We start from the raw sequence: 13894 nt of genomic DNA on the forward strand, positions 1-13894 counted from the left end.
TGTTCAATAAGTCTGGAAGCTTATTTGTCTAAAATTAAGTCTACAACACAACAAAGTGTGCAGAAAGTGACAGGGACTGAATATTTTCTGTATCCACTATATCTGTCCATCTCTAGTGACAAAGCCAAAATAAAAAATTGAGAAATATGTAAAATTCAGTAATTAAATATGAAGTTTAATGTGTTATAGTTTCCTCAATTGAGAATAATTCATTAAGTATTTGAATTTAAACATTTTAAAACAAGCATAGTAATTGTTAAATGAAAGGAAACTTCAAAGCTGTTAGAATTGTGTATAAGATTCACTTTGTTAATAAGGATGATACAACATGCTGTCATTGTAGCAGTAGTAGTTTGAGTAATGCTAAGAAGTTATTATGAACTTTGCTGAAAAGCTAAGAATAATGAATGGCCAGTAGTAAGATATTACTAGACAATGGGATCTTGTACAGTATTTGCGTGAACTCATTTAATGTAAAGAAAATAATCTGTGGTACCTGTGGTAAAAAAAGCCATTATGTATGCTATGAACACATAAAGGTGCAAAAAGATTTTTGCCAGCACAACTAAACAAGGAGATGATTAAAGAAGGAAGAAGCCGTGGTCAGGACAAGCAAGAGTCAGAATACTGAGAATGTCAAACAAAACCAAGAAGACAGAAAGGGGCTAAAAAAATCTAAAGTCCAAACAAATCCTCTGCTAGGGCCAACTTGTTTAAAAGCTGATTATCACTAAGGATAACAAATGATGTTGTATCCACCGAGGGATAAGGCAGCGTGTAATTGCTACCACGTTTATGTTGTCACTTCCTGTGATGTCATCAGTGTGACAATCGCAGTCATTGGATCACCTAAACAGGCATTGTGTCAACAAAAACACAGGCTGGTAATATAATAAGATTTTTGATTTCAAGAGCAATCAAAAATAACCTCAGGAATGTATTCCTCACAATATTCAAACTACAAAATAGATTAGAAAAACACATATAAATCAGAGTAATACTACAATACATACTGCATCCCCAGTATAAGAATCCTCACTGGATTTAGAAAAGTTGACTGTTGATCTTTATCAGTGATGGCTTTTGGCAGATTTATCTAACCATGGCTTTGTTATGAATTCGCTACCATTAAAATTTAATTTCATGAAATATCAATGCTTTTTGTAAAATCAATGCATGGAAATATTGCTTGTTTGTTTCATAGAACAATTCTAGCTGAGTTTACCTGTTATTCAGTTTCTTTAAAAGAAGCACATTTTTATATTTTTGATTTTATTTACAGTTCCATAATGTTATCATTTCATTTGCTCTGTTGCTTGGCTGCTGTTCCTTGTTGCCAGAGAGCACAATCTCATGTGTTGCGAAATCTGACGTCACCTGAACAATGCTTTAAATACCAGCATGAAGCTTCAGTCACCATTCATGAACCGTTTGAACAAACTAACGACTGAAAACCTTTGTGTGTGTGTCTCTGAGGTGTTTTGGTTACAAAATTCTCACTATTCATTTTTACTTAAATTTTTGGTTAGTGTCCTGTTTTTTGGTGATCACTCTTTCTCCTGACTTTTATTTTGACTCATTTCCTTGTTTTGTGTGTTCAACTTTTTGCGCTGGTCAGTACATCTTTGTCAGTGATTTATTTTGGAGAGCATCATTTTTTTGAATGTAACTTAAACATTACTTAAGTATTTAACTTCCATTAACTAGGGGTAAAAAGTTCACTTCTGGTACTGCAAGAATTCCTGCATGTCAGGAATTATTTCAGCCCAGCAGTGCCCATTTGGAGCTCTAGGCAGGGTGGACGTACATCGTACTTTGTTGCCCATAGCAGGTAGTTGGTATTATTACACTGTGACGACCTTTGTCCCCCTTGGGGACAAGAGTGCATACTTCTTCAGTAGCACAAATGCCACCCCTTTGTGTATATACCGTGGACTATAAGGATCGCACATCCCTTGCTGTATGGAACGTGAACTCTTATTTTCATTAATGGAGCCCAGCATTTAACAGCACACACTCAATATCATCAAAGCTCCATGAATTTCCCCATTTGGGGTCCAAAGCACACGCTTAACTTTTATAAATGCTGCCTCTCAGATAGATGATGGTGCCCTATGCAACTGTCATTGTCACCTAATTGATTGAGTGGTTCTGGAGTCCAGTACAAGGTCAAACCACAGGAATAGCACATCCTTAAAAGATATGATGTCAAAGGTTTGGGAAATAGTGTGATGGAAGGCGTGGATGAACTGGGATGGACAGAGTTTCCTTACCTGGTTGGGAGGCCATCATAACGAATAGACAGTGAGAAATGGTGCTCCTGTTTGGATACATGCAGGGCTGCATAGAAGCTTTAGTTCCAGCAGACAGTCCTGCTGAGTGATATGTGTGCACTACAGGGAGTTGCCAAAGGGAGACTTCCCTGTTCTGAGGAGGTTCCACCTGACCCAGAAGTGTTTCCTGGAGACAATACTGTATCATTGTTCTGGAACTACTCTGATTTAAAAGAACCTCCTCCGCCTCAGCTAGATGAGTCAAAATATGAAGTGAAGAAGCTCATTTGGGGTCTCATTTATAAAACTGCCTGGATTCAAGCATGAAAATATGCAAATGGCATAAAACAGAATTATTAATTAGTTTTATAAAACCTGGCATACGCACATTTCTGTGCAATTTACCATTATAAATAACAATTATCTTATAAATGAGCATATATCAACAACTTCAAACTCTACCTGGTTGCTGCCCTGAAACATCTATACATGGAGTACAAATCAATCACAATGTTACAGAACTTCATCGGATGGTAGAACAGCCTCCCTCCGGATGCATTGAGACTCCAGCACCTTCTTTAAAGAGTATCTGGCTGTGCTCCACAGCTGAGTGCATGGCATCATAGCGCCTCTCCTGTGTTCTGTAGGGTTGGAGAATGGCAACACGTGCCAACATCCAAGGGGTTAGCTACTATTACCACACACATGTAATGACCTGATTGCTGTTACAATGAATAGTATTGACCATATGAGAAAATGAGGGTTCAGCCAGTTACCTTACAAACATGCCAGCCACCACATACAGCAGCATCATGTCTGCAAAAGTTACTGTTTTGCAATGTATGTAAGAAACTAATTGGCAAGTGCAACACAACATCAGCGGGGAATCAGATTCTTATATCGTTATCAACACACATCAATTAAAAACTTGTGATAAATGGCTACATGGATTTGTTGCAAAAAGGGTCACATATTTGCATTAACTAAATTAAAGAGCAGAGAGGGGATGCCAGTTTCAGGTTTTGGTGCGTCATATCTCCTGCAGGGACCTCATTGCATATCATTTTGTTGTTCAGGTAGTGGTGTATCCAATGCAGTGTTTGTCCTGGGACTTTTCCAAATGAGGGTCCCACAAATGTGACAAAAAAACAAGTCTGGGGTACCCTGAAACAAATCCACCTCCTAATGAAATTGATCTGATTCATTCCCCCGTGTAGCTAGCCTGTATCGATCAAAAGCTACATGTTTTAAATTTGTGTGTACTTGGGATGCATTGTTATGCTGAGTGGGCACTAATGAGCTTGCCCCTACCAATTAAGACCCTTCCACCACCTCTGTGTTCATATCTGTGCCAGTGTTGCGGGACTCCACAGAATTGGACAGCATGTTGCAGCTGAAGCTCCAGAAGTGGAGTTCTCTTTACTCTCAAATGGAGTAGTTAAGACTTATTCAAAACACCATTTTGGTTTATGTTTAGAAAATATTGTGTATAGTTTTCTGCAAAACAATGTCTTTTGCTTCTATCTCTTTTTAAATTTTTCTTTTTTCTCTGCACCACCAGGCTTTCATTTTTAAAGACTTATTTTGCGGCACATTAACATATCAAATGTATGATCTCATGAAAGTGACCAATCAGACAAATGATCATGCCTCACCCATATTAACCACCAGGACTCACTCTTTATACTAAAAGCTTTTTATTTAATCCTGTTTGGATAGGTTTATAATTGTAAAGATCAAAATGGGGTAAGCATGTGGTGGTTTGCTCTGAATAACAAACTGATGTGAGTGCCTGTACTATTCGTGAACAAATTGTCTTTTCCTGTTATTAGCCATTTTTATCTCTTACAAAAGTAAAGGCCCAATTGCAAGCAGGGCCCCATGGTATGCATCCAAGTCACCCTGATGGTAGATCCAACCATATGCCAGTGATTCATCCGCCATATCTTGATGTCCTAAGAGATAGTCTAGATACTCAATGATAAGCAGATTTAACCTAATCACTTTAAATATGTGGTTATCGTACCTTAAAGAGTCTAATTAATAAAAACAGTGGTCTTCGTGAAGTTTTCCTAGTTTTCTAGTAAGCATTCTGCAAATGTTAATTTTGGCAATTTCAGTGCCCATGACTTTATAACTTTGGTTCTTAATTTGTTATCCTTTGAGTCGGTAGAGCCTTCATCTGTCTCATCTTGCTATTATAAAAGAAAATCCTGAGGGCTAGACGAGACTATTTTTCAAGAGATTTTATCAAGTCCCGTCCTTCTCTTAACCATATTCAATCTTGCCCACGGTCCTCTCACCTCTCATTCGTGTGAATGTTTTTGACAGACACAGTTCCTGTGCTCTCAGCTCTTATAAATTTTAACATTTTCCTCACTTTAAGATCCCAAATCTTATTGAAGAATTTCATCACAAAGGGTTATCAACCAAAGAAATGAGTAAATGGACAATCCTAGCACTGAGAAACAATGAAGTCAAATGAATTAATGTGAAAATTGTCGATCGGTTACACACCAAATTGGTTAAATGTGTATCATTAGAATATGCTGAAACAATTGGTGATGATCGTGTGGAAGATGAAAACATCAACTTACAATATCCCGTGGAATATCTACAACTGTTAACACTGTTGACCGGCAGAAACTCAAAGTGGTTAGCGCATAGCGCCAGCCCGGGGGTTGGTTAGCGAAGCGAGCAGGGGATGAAGCCCCTAGTCATCAATCAATCATCAATCAGTCATCTCTTGTTTTGTTTCCTGCAAACTGCTATTTAAAATTCTTCTTATGGTTTATAAAGCCTTAAATAATCTCGCCCCATCTTATATATCGGAGTGTCTGACACCTTATATTCCAAATCGTAACCTCAGATCCTCAAATGAGTGTCTGCTTAGAATCCCAAGAGCAAAACTTAAAAGAAGTGGTGAGGCGGCCTTCTGCTGTTATGCACCTAAAATCTGGAATAGCCTGCCAATAGGAATTCACCAGGCTGATACAGTAGAGCACTTTAAAACACTGCTGAAAACACATTACTTTAACATGGCCTTTTTATAACTTCAATCTAACTTAATTTAACTTAATCCTGATACTCTATATGTTCAATTTCCTCATAATAACTATTCATGGTGGCTCTAAAATCCGTACAGACCCCTACTCTCTTTTTCTGTTTCTTTTTCCTGCGCCACCACCACCTACTCAAAGCTTCATGAGGCTCCAAAAATGATGGATGGATTAAAAGGCAGAAGTCTACGTGACCATCATCATCAAGTCCTTCCGTGAGAACCCTAAATCCAAAGAGGACTGTTTCATTTATGTTAGGTAGAGGGGACTGGGCAGTCTAATGGTCTGGAATCTCCACAGATTTTATTTTTTTCTCCAGCCGTCTGGAGTTTTTTTTTGTTTTTTCTGTCCCCCCTGGCCATTGGACCTCACTCTTATTCGATGTTAATTAATGTTGATTTATTTTGTTTTCTTATTGTGTCTTTTATTTTTCTATTCTTTATTATGTAAAGCACTTTGAGCTACTGTTTGTATGAAAATGTGCTATATAAATGAATGTTGTTGTTGTTGTTGTTATTCCCCCGCTGAACAAATGTTACCTCTGTTCCTGAAAACAGAGTCACGTTTAGATTTCAAACAGACCTTAATCATTTAAATATCTGAAATCTTGTTAATAATTGAGGGTAAATTGTCTTTTCACATGACTTTTGTGGATCAGAACACAGGGTCAGCCATTATACAGCACCCCAGAGCAATTTTCAGGTTGAGGGGCTTGCTCAAGGACCCAACAGACTAGGATCTGGCAGTAACAGGGTTTGAACTGGCACCCTTCCAAGATACCAGCGCAGACCCTGAGCCACAGGGCCATCACTCTGTTTTAATCTGCTGGAGGAGTTTAGGTCAAATTTGAAAATTACTAGTGTACATTATCTCAAAAATAAGAAATGGGCAAATGGTCAGTGTTTTACAGTAACTGATGATGTAACTGTGACCGATTTTATTATTCCTGATGAAGTTTTGTCAAATGATAACGATAATAACGTTAATATTTGCACATTCAAAGTGCTCTTCAGAGCCCTAAATGAAAGTACCAAGGAATAGCCTTCTGTGCCATCATGCAGCTTCATGGCACTTACAGACAAACAACCAAGTTGAAGCAAATGCTTTGTAAGCAGATATTTCACTGGAAAACAATTCTATGAGATAACTGCTAAATGAACAACATGGAGTGAGTGAGTGTTAGGGAAAAGCCTTATGTAAGAATTTGTGCAGTGTCTCTGACTGTGACTGCCGCTTTCAGTATCATTTCTACCCAGCATGTTACTAAAGGAATGATGAGACTATGACATTTATACTTTTTATTATTGTATTTTATATATAATAAGTTCCTCCGTTGATACAGATTTGTGTCAAAGACTTTGGTTTAAATATTTGGACATCTACCTAAAGATAGATGAACAGGGTGGCTAATTCTTCTGTGCTTATGTTGACGTATTTATGTCTCACCCTGTCAAGCCTATTAGCTGCACCATGGGACTGATTACCTTGAAAAGCTGAGCCCTGCTGACTTAGCTATGCGGTAATGATTTCTTTTCTATTCCTTTCATAAAGCTGTAGAACAATGTATTAAATGGTGAAGTCATAAAAAAGAAAGAAAGAATGTATGTTTTCATAGTCAAATTCCTCACTAAGAGCTACATTGTGTTTTTTGTTTTATAGCCAGGAGGAATCTACAAGCCATGTCATGCTTTCTTTGCATCATTATCTTTAAAGAACTGTTCTATTTTGGGCTTAGGAGATGTTTTGCATTCTCTTCTTGTTAAACCTCTCTTGTTTTTGTCATATTTATCTTTAATATCCTCTTGTTAAAATTAACTGTTGCAGTGCAATACCAGAGGGCATGGTGATACACAGTAGCTGACTGCCAAACAGATTAACGAGACATGTTGTATTTGTTAGTGAACATGAACAGCAGAGAACATTATTAGGGTGCCTCTCCCTTCACTACAGGACATATTTTACAAACTGTGTCCAGGACCCCTTACACCCCTCACATGGACTTTTCACACTTCTGCCATCCATGAGAAGATACTGCAGCAGAGCCCGATCTGCCAGGCTGCAGGAGAGTTTTTACCCCCAAGCTGTCAAACTCCTTAACATCATACTGCCCCCTCGTTTCTTCCACACGGCCTCAACCACCTCTAGAAACAGAACCTTTATACATGCAAACCACTTTCCTGCAAAGAAAGGTCATACTGACCTTTAAGTATTTGACACTCTTGATATGCTTCTGCTGTGAAACATTCTGACCTGTCATTGTTCACACATATCTTAAACAACTATTATCATACACTGATAATTTCTGTATTATCTATATCTATTATTTATTTATTTATTATATTAGGCAGCATGGTGGCGCAGTGGATAGCACTGCTGCCTCGCAGTTAGGAGACCCTGGTTTGCTTCCCGGGTCCTCCCTGTGTGGAGTTTGCATGTTCTCCCCATGTCTGGGTTTCCTCCAGGTGCTCTGGTTTCCTCCCAAAGACATGCAGGTTAGGTGGCTTGGCGATCCTAAATTGTCCATAGTGTGTGCTTGGTGTGTGTGTGTGTGTGTGTGTGTGTGTGCGCGCCCTGTGGTGGCTGGGATTTGCTCCAGCAGACCCTCGTGACCCTGTAGTTAGGATATAGAAAGTTGGATGATGGATGGATGAATGGAAAATGTGACCCTTCCCCTTTAATTCATAAAAAAAACTGAATGTATTCTCATAGAAGACTCATTTCTGTGGCTCACCATTCTGTAATTTGTATTTTAGTGGAACTCTCTGATAGATAATACTGAAATCAAACCTGCTAATTGCTTTTCTTCTATGAGGTCACTGGACATTCCTTACATTTCATTCATTTTTTAATTATTTATTGTTGCTTCATCAAATTCAATGTTTTCAGCACTGGGTACAAGGTGGGAATCCCAGCCCCTAAACACCTTGAATTTGATGAATGAATGGAATATTAAATGATTTTAATTTTTTTGTTTTTCTTTGAAGTAATAGGATTAACTAGTCTGATAAAAACTGTCAAATCAGATTATCATTATTATATCATGCTTTGTGGTCTGTTGGCCTTGGAATCAGTGGAGGTTTATTTTCTCCAGCATCTCTCAAGCTGTGAGTTTTTATTAACCTTCTACACGTATCATCTGACTACAGCATTAAACTTGATGCTGTAACCATTATAGACTTAAAAAATTAGCTTAGTTAACATGAATTGAAGCAATGCTTAAGAAATCTGCCATTTCTTTTGCTTATTTGTTTATTTTTTTTTATTTTGTGCATTTTTGTACTTTTTAAATATTTTTTATATTTATTTTTTGTAATTGAAATGTATTAACTTCTCATAAATCACTTTTGTATGAAAATATGCTATTTGAATGAATGTTGTTTTGAATGTAAATATCCATCTCACTTTTCAGGCACAATCATTAACAAGTTTGATTAAAAAAATAAGGCGTAATTTCTAGAAAGATGCAAAAGATTCTTTAGTTTTGACTGCACATCTTATGACTCTGTATGCAGAAATCAGTCTTGAAGATACCAAAAATCCATTAATAACAGAAAACAGGCAAAGCACATATTATAAATTGCAATGCATAAAAATACTCCCAAATTCTGTTGCTAACGGCTATTTAAGTCATTAAATAAATACAGTATACAGTAATCCCTCGCTATATCGCGCTTTGACTTTCGCGGCTTCACTCTATCGCGGATTTTAAATGTAAGCACATCTAAATATATATCACAGATTTTTCGCTGGTTCGCCGCTTTCTGCGGACAATGAGTCTTTTAATTTAGGTTACATGCTTCCTCAGTTTGATTGCCCAGTTGATTTCATACAAGGGATGCTATTGGCAGATGACTTAGAAGCTACCCAATCAGAGCATGTATTACATATTAACTAAAACTCCTCAATGCTATAAGATATGCTTCCCGCGCGGTGCTTGTTTGCTTCTCTCTATCTTTCTCTCTCTCTGCCTGACGGAGGGGGTGTGAGCAGAGGGGCTGTTTGCACAGAGGACACGGACGCTCCTCTACAAAATGCCGCTTTATCGCGGTGCTTCTGTATACTTAAAAGTACATATTGATTTTTTGATTGTTTGCTTTTCTTAGGGAGGGCTCTCTCTGACATTATCTGCTCCTGACGGCGCTCTTTTGAAGATAAAATATAATAATGTTAACAGGGTGGGAGAGTTTATAAGGGCTTAAAATATATAAAAATAACCATACAAACATATGGTTTCTACTTCGCGGATTTTCACCAATCGCGGGGGGGTCTGGAACGCAACCCCCGCGATCGAGGAGGGATTACTGTATATCAATTATTTATCACATTCCAATGGCTATGCCCAAACATAGAAAAATGCAAAAGTTAACCTTGAAGACCTTCCCTCTACCAAGGGAAAAAATTTGTTAGTCAAAAACAGGAAGAAGATATTGCAGTGATACATGCTAGTCATGGTACTTCACACATTTAAAGATGTGGAAAAGACACTTATTCTATGTCTGAGTCTGGATATTTAGCATTGAACATACAGGAAATTTCTGAAATATAAAACTTCTATATTCTATAAAGAAGACTGAATTGTGGACTTTTAAAATCCTTTTTTAACATAGTGCACATTTTTGAAAATTGTGACAAACTGCGTGAGTACAGAAGGAAGAATTGTTCATTTAAAGTAATTATTTCAAAAAGGTAAGAGTGCTATTTTTATTAAACTTTTACTTTTAACAGTAACTGTATATTGTTGGTGGTGTTCAACTATGCCTTGTTTCTATCGAGACCTGAACGACACATTCCTCCACCGCTCAGTCCATCCATTCATCCATTCTGTGAACTCACTTATCTCTGTTCAAGGTTGAATGGAGTCATGCATTCGAGCCAACCAGAGAAAAAAAAGTTGGTTCCGTTTCACACACATACTGACATGGCTGTTGTGATAGATGGCCGTCCACTCATCCCGGCCAATACCCCCACGCTGCCAGGTGGAGCCCTCCCTGCAGCATGGAGGTGCCCCGAATGCCAGCAGGGAATCCTGGACATTGGAGTTTTTATACACAGCCCTGCTGGGTACCCTGGGGGCCACTAGGAGACGTTGCAGGGAGGAACAATGGTTATTTGCCTTACACCCCGGAAGTACGTCCGAGTCACATGGATAAGGGGAATGACATGCTTCCAGGGTGAAGAAAAGGACTTTTGATCTGACCTGGAAGTGATAGGAGATCACATGGACTGGGGATTGGGACACTTCTGGGTCAGGGAATATAAAAGGATTGTGGGAGCTCCCAGACGGCGAGCTGAGCTGGGTGCTAGGAGGGCAACGCGTCTGGGAGTGGTGGAGAGTTTATTGTGATTATTATTGTGTATTGTATGAGTATAGTGGAGGAGAGCGTGCTTTGTGCACTGTTGCATATAAATAAAGTCAACTTTTGGACTTTTACTTGGTGTCTGGAGTCTTGGACAGGGGTTCAAGGGAGCGATAGCACCCCCTATCTGTCACACTGTCCATATTTTATCTTGGATGTCTCTCCAAGTTAGGAGAAGGTAAAAAGAAACACAAATGAAGCAGACATTGAGAGAACATGTAAACTTTAAAGAGACCATGCTATTCTGTCAAAAGAGGATGTTTTCCATCCATCCATTATGCAACCCACTGAATCCAAACACAGGGTCACGGGGGTCTGCTGGAGCCAATCCCAGCCAACACAGTGCAAGGCAGGAACCAATCCCAGGCAGGGTGCCAACCCACCTCAGGACACACACAAACCGACCCACACACCAAGGCCAATTTAGAATCGACATTCCACCTAACCTGCATGTCTTTGGACTGTGGGAGGAAACCCACGCAGACACGGGGAGAACATGCAAACTACACACAGGGAGGACCAGGGAAGCGAACCCAGGTCTCCTAACTGCGTGGCAGCAGCACTACCACTGTGCCACCATGAAAAGGTTGCCTTATTTTCTAAAATTTAACCTTAAACTTTCAAAGTTTTATATTCATGAATTCTCACATTTTCAATTCTTTTGGGCACACTCATTTAAAAATGGTTCTTTTACTCGTACCTGTAGCTAGAAAAAACTCAACCAGAAGTTGAAATCAGAAGTTTTCACATTGTATTGTTATACACCATTAAACTACAATCAATTTAATTTGGCTTTTTTGATACTGATCAATAGAAAATGATACTATCATGTTGTATTGCCATGAACTTACACCACAAGCCATCTCTTCTTGCAGATCTGAACTGTGGTAACTGCCGGTGGTCAGCCACAAACCCATGATGTCCGGATTACAAGGGCCCACAGAAAAGCCTCCCTTAACAGCGTAAGCTAAAGGAAAATTCTCGGTCTCAGCCATTACAGGTGTTACTTCCAAACAATGCATGCAACTTGTATTGTATATCCAGGGGTAGGCAGATTCAGTCCTGGAGGGCCGCAGTGACTGCAGGTTTTTGTTCCAACCCAATTGCTTAATAAGAAGCACTTACTGCTCAAGTAACACTTCTGCTTCACTTTAGTTGTCTCGCTCATTAAGATTTTGAACCCTTATTGCTTATTTTAGTCTTAAACAGCTGTTGTCTTGGTTTTTAATGGCTCCTTATTAGCAATAAGATGCAAATGACAAAGGAAACCAGCATTTCTCCTTTTAGCTTGTTACCATTTACACCTGTATGTATTTATCGTGCACTATTGGGTTTAATTAAATACTTGGAAGGAAAGTGAAGAGAAAAAAGTGAAGCACTGAGAATTACTCCTCTGTTTTAGACTTCAAATCATTTGGATGATATCCTTAGAAAGGAACAAAAAATCTAGGATATGAGAATGACTTGACATGGCCGAATTAAAGCACTAGTAAGCCATGAAATTAAATAATTGACAAGGATTGGTTTTTAATTAAGGAACAAAAACCTGCAACCAATGTGGCCCTCCAGGACTGAATCTGCCCACCCATGGATGGTGACATCAGCCAAGCTGTCTGCTCCGCGTGCAACTGTACTGCACAACACAAATGTCAAAATGGTAACATATCTCTCCAAAGTGGGCTAAATTAATGACAAATATAAAACATAAAATAATTATATTTGTACTTTTTGTTGGCACTTTACTGTATACACTGCAAATTAGTGCCAGATGGAAAAAATGACATTACAGAATATCAGTTAGCTTGACTTTTAATTCTGGATTGACTCTGCACACCCAGGTTACTAGAAAGGCAAGATGCAAATAATCAAAATCATTAAAATGAGGATCCCTCATCCAGAATAATAAAGGCAAGAATAAAAGTAAATAAATAAAAAGAATAAAAGTCATCTGCCTAAGGTTGGAAAAAATGTTACAGTAGTGTGTATCTCACACTGTTCCCCACCATTTGCACTAGTGTGGTGCTGAGGTATCATCCGTTGCATGGCTGTACTCGGGTCCTAATCTGGATCCTGAGTTGGTTTGTCGTGTGGTGGGTGCGGCAATGCACTGTATCAGTGCGTGCTCCTAACCTGAAGTGTGTATCTGACTAATTCTTCCTATTTTCTATACAATATTAGTCTGATAAAAAAATGTACTAAGTAAGTCATCTTTATTTTCACATCATTCCACTTCTTCTGTCTCTGACTGAGACACTCAAGCAAGTCCTAGCTAAAACTGTTTTGCCAAAGAGTCTTCGACTTATCATTTTAAGTTTCCTGTAGTCTGCTTCTAGTCTCATCTTTTCCAGTTTCTTAGTTTTGTGCAACATCAGACTTCACTGAAAATGTTTCTGTGAATACCAGCTAAGTACTTCTTTACTGTAAATACACTGTAAAAGATGGAGGGGCTCCTGAACCGTCCCCCAACCCAGAGTAATAACTGAAAAGTAGAATGTGCAAAGGTTTGTGTATTGAACTTATTACAGCACAAGCACAACAGAAAAAATACACAAAAGAAAGAAATAAACATCAGTTTTCACGTCTTTTACATTTAGGGGGCTAGTCCACATCCTTCCACTGCACCAAACCAGGCTGTCTCTCTCTTTCTCTCCTCCTATACCTTTGGTCTCAGTTCTCTGGCTTTATTTTATCTCGTCAGTCACACAAGATCACATAAGAACTGCCCAAATGAGCCTTGAACATCCTAGCCAGGGTCCATTTCCTAACCCTAAGCCTAACCCTTTAAAACTTCGAGGGTAAGGAGTAACCGCTACAACATCTGAAATTGTAACTCTCATACCAACCAGATTGTAAACCTGAATATAAATTAGTTTTTTAAAATAATGTATTGCTTTTTAATTAATTAATTAATTTATTGTCTTTATGTTCTTTTTCATTTATGTATTTATGTGACATTCAAATTTTAACCAAACAGTGTTTCTGTTCCTAAAATGTGAATTCTTTTAACAACCTTAATTCATATGTGTCATTTCATTAAACTGCATTTGCAGATTTTCTTCTAATTTCTACTTAATAGTTTTCTCAGTCATATAAAAATTGACATACTGTATAGTGAGAAATAAGCAGCCACCCCAGGTTGATTCCTGTCTTTGAAAGAGTGAGTACAAAGAATGAATAGGTGGATGTTGTTAGCAGTTAGTGCTGT

The 13894-nt window shown here is 38.4% G+C and overlaps 1 protein-coding gene across 1 annotated transcript in view; it reads left to right on the forward strand.

Moving 5' to 3' along the window:
* The first annotated feature begins 9802 nt into the window (after window positions 1-9802).
* Window positions 9803-13894, forward strand: part of LOC120526090 (adhesion G protein-coupled receptor F5-like) — a 97947-nt gene continuing 93855 nt past the window's right edge. Inside the window, exon 1 of the mRNA XM_039748987.1 lies at window positions 9803-10018. The gene's annotated coding sequence lies outside the window, so the exon portion shown is untranslated. The remainder of the gene's footprint in view (window positions 10019-13894) is intronic.

The sequence above is a fragment of the Polypterus senegalus genome, chromosome 3 (genome assembly GCF_016835505.1).
Source record: "Polypterus senegalus isolate Bchr_013 chromosome 3, ASM1683550v1, whole genome shotgun sequence".
Taxonomy (NCBI): domain Eukaryota; kingdom Metazoa; phylum Chordata; class Cladistia; order Polypteriformes; family Polypteridae; genus Polypterus; species Polypterus senegalus.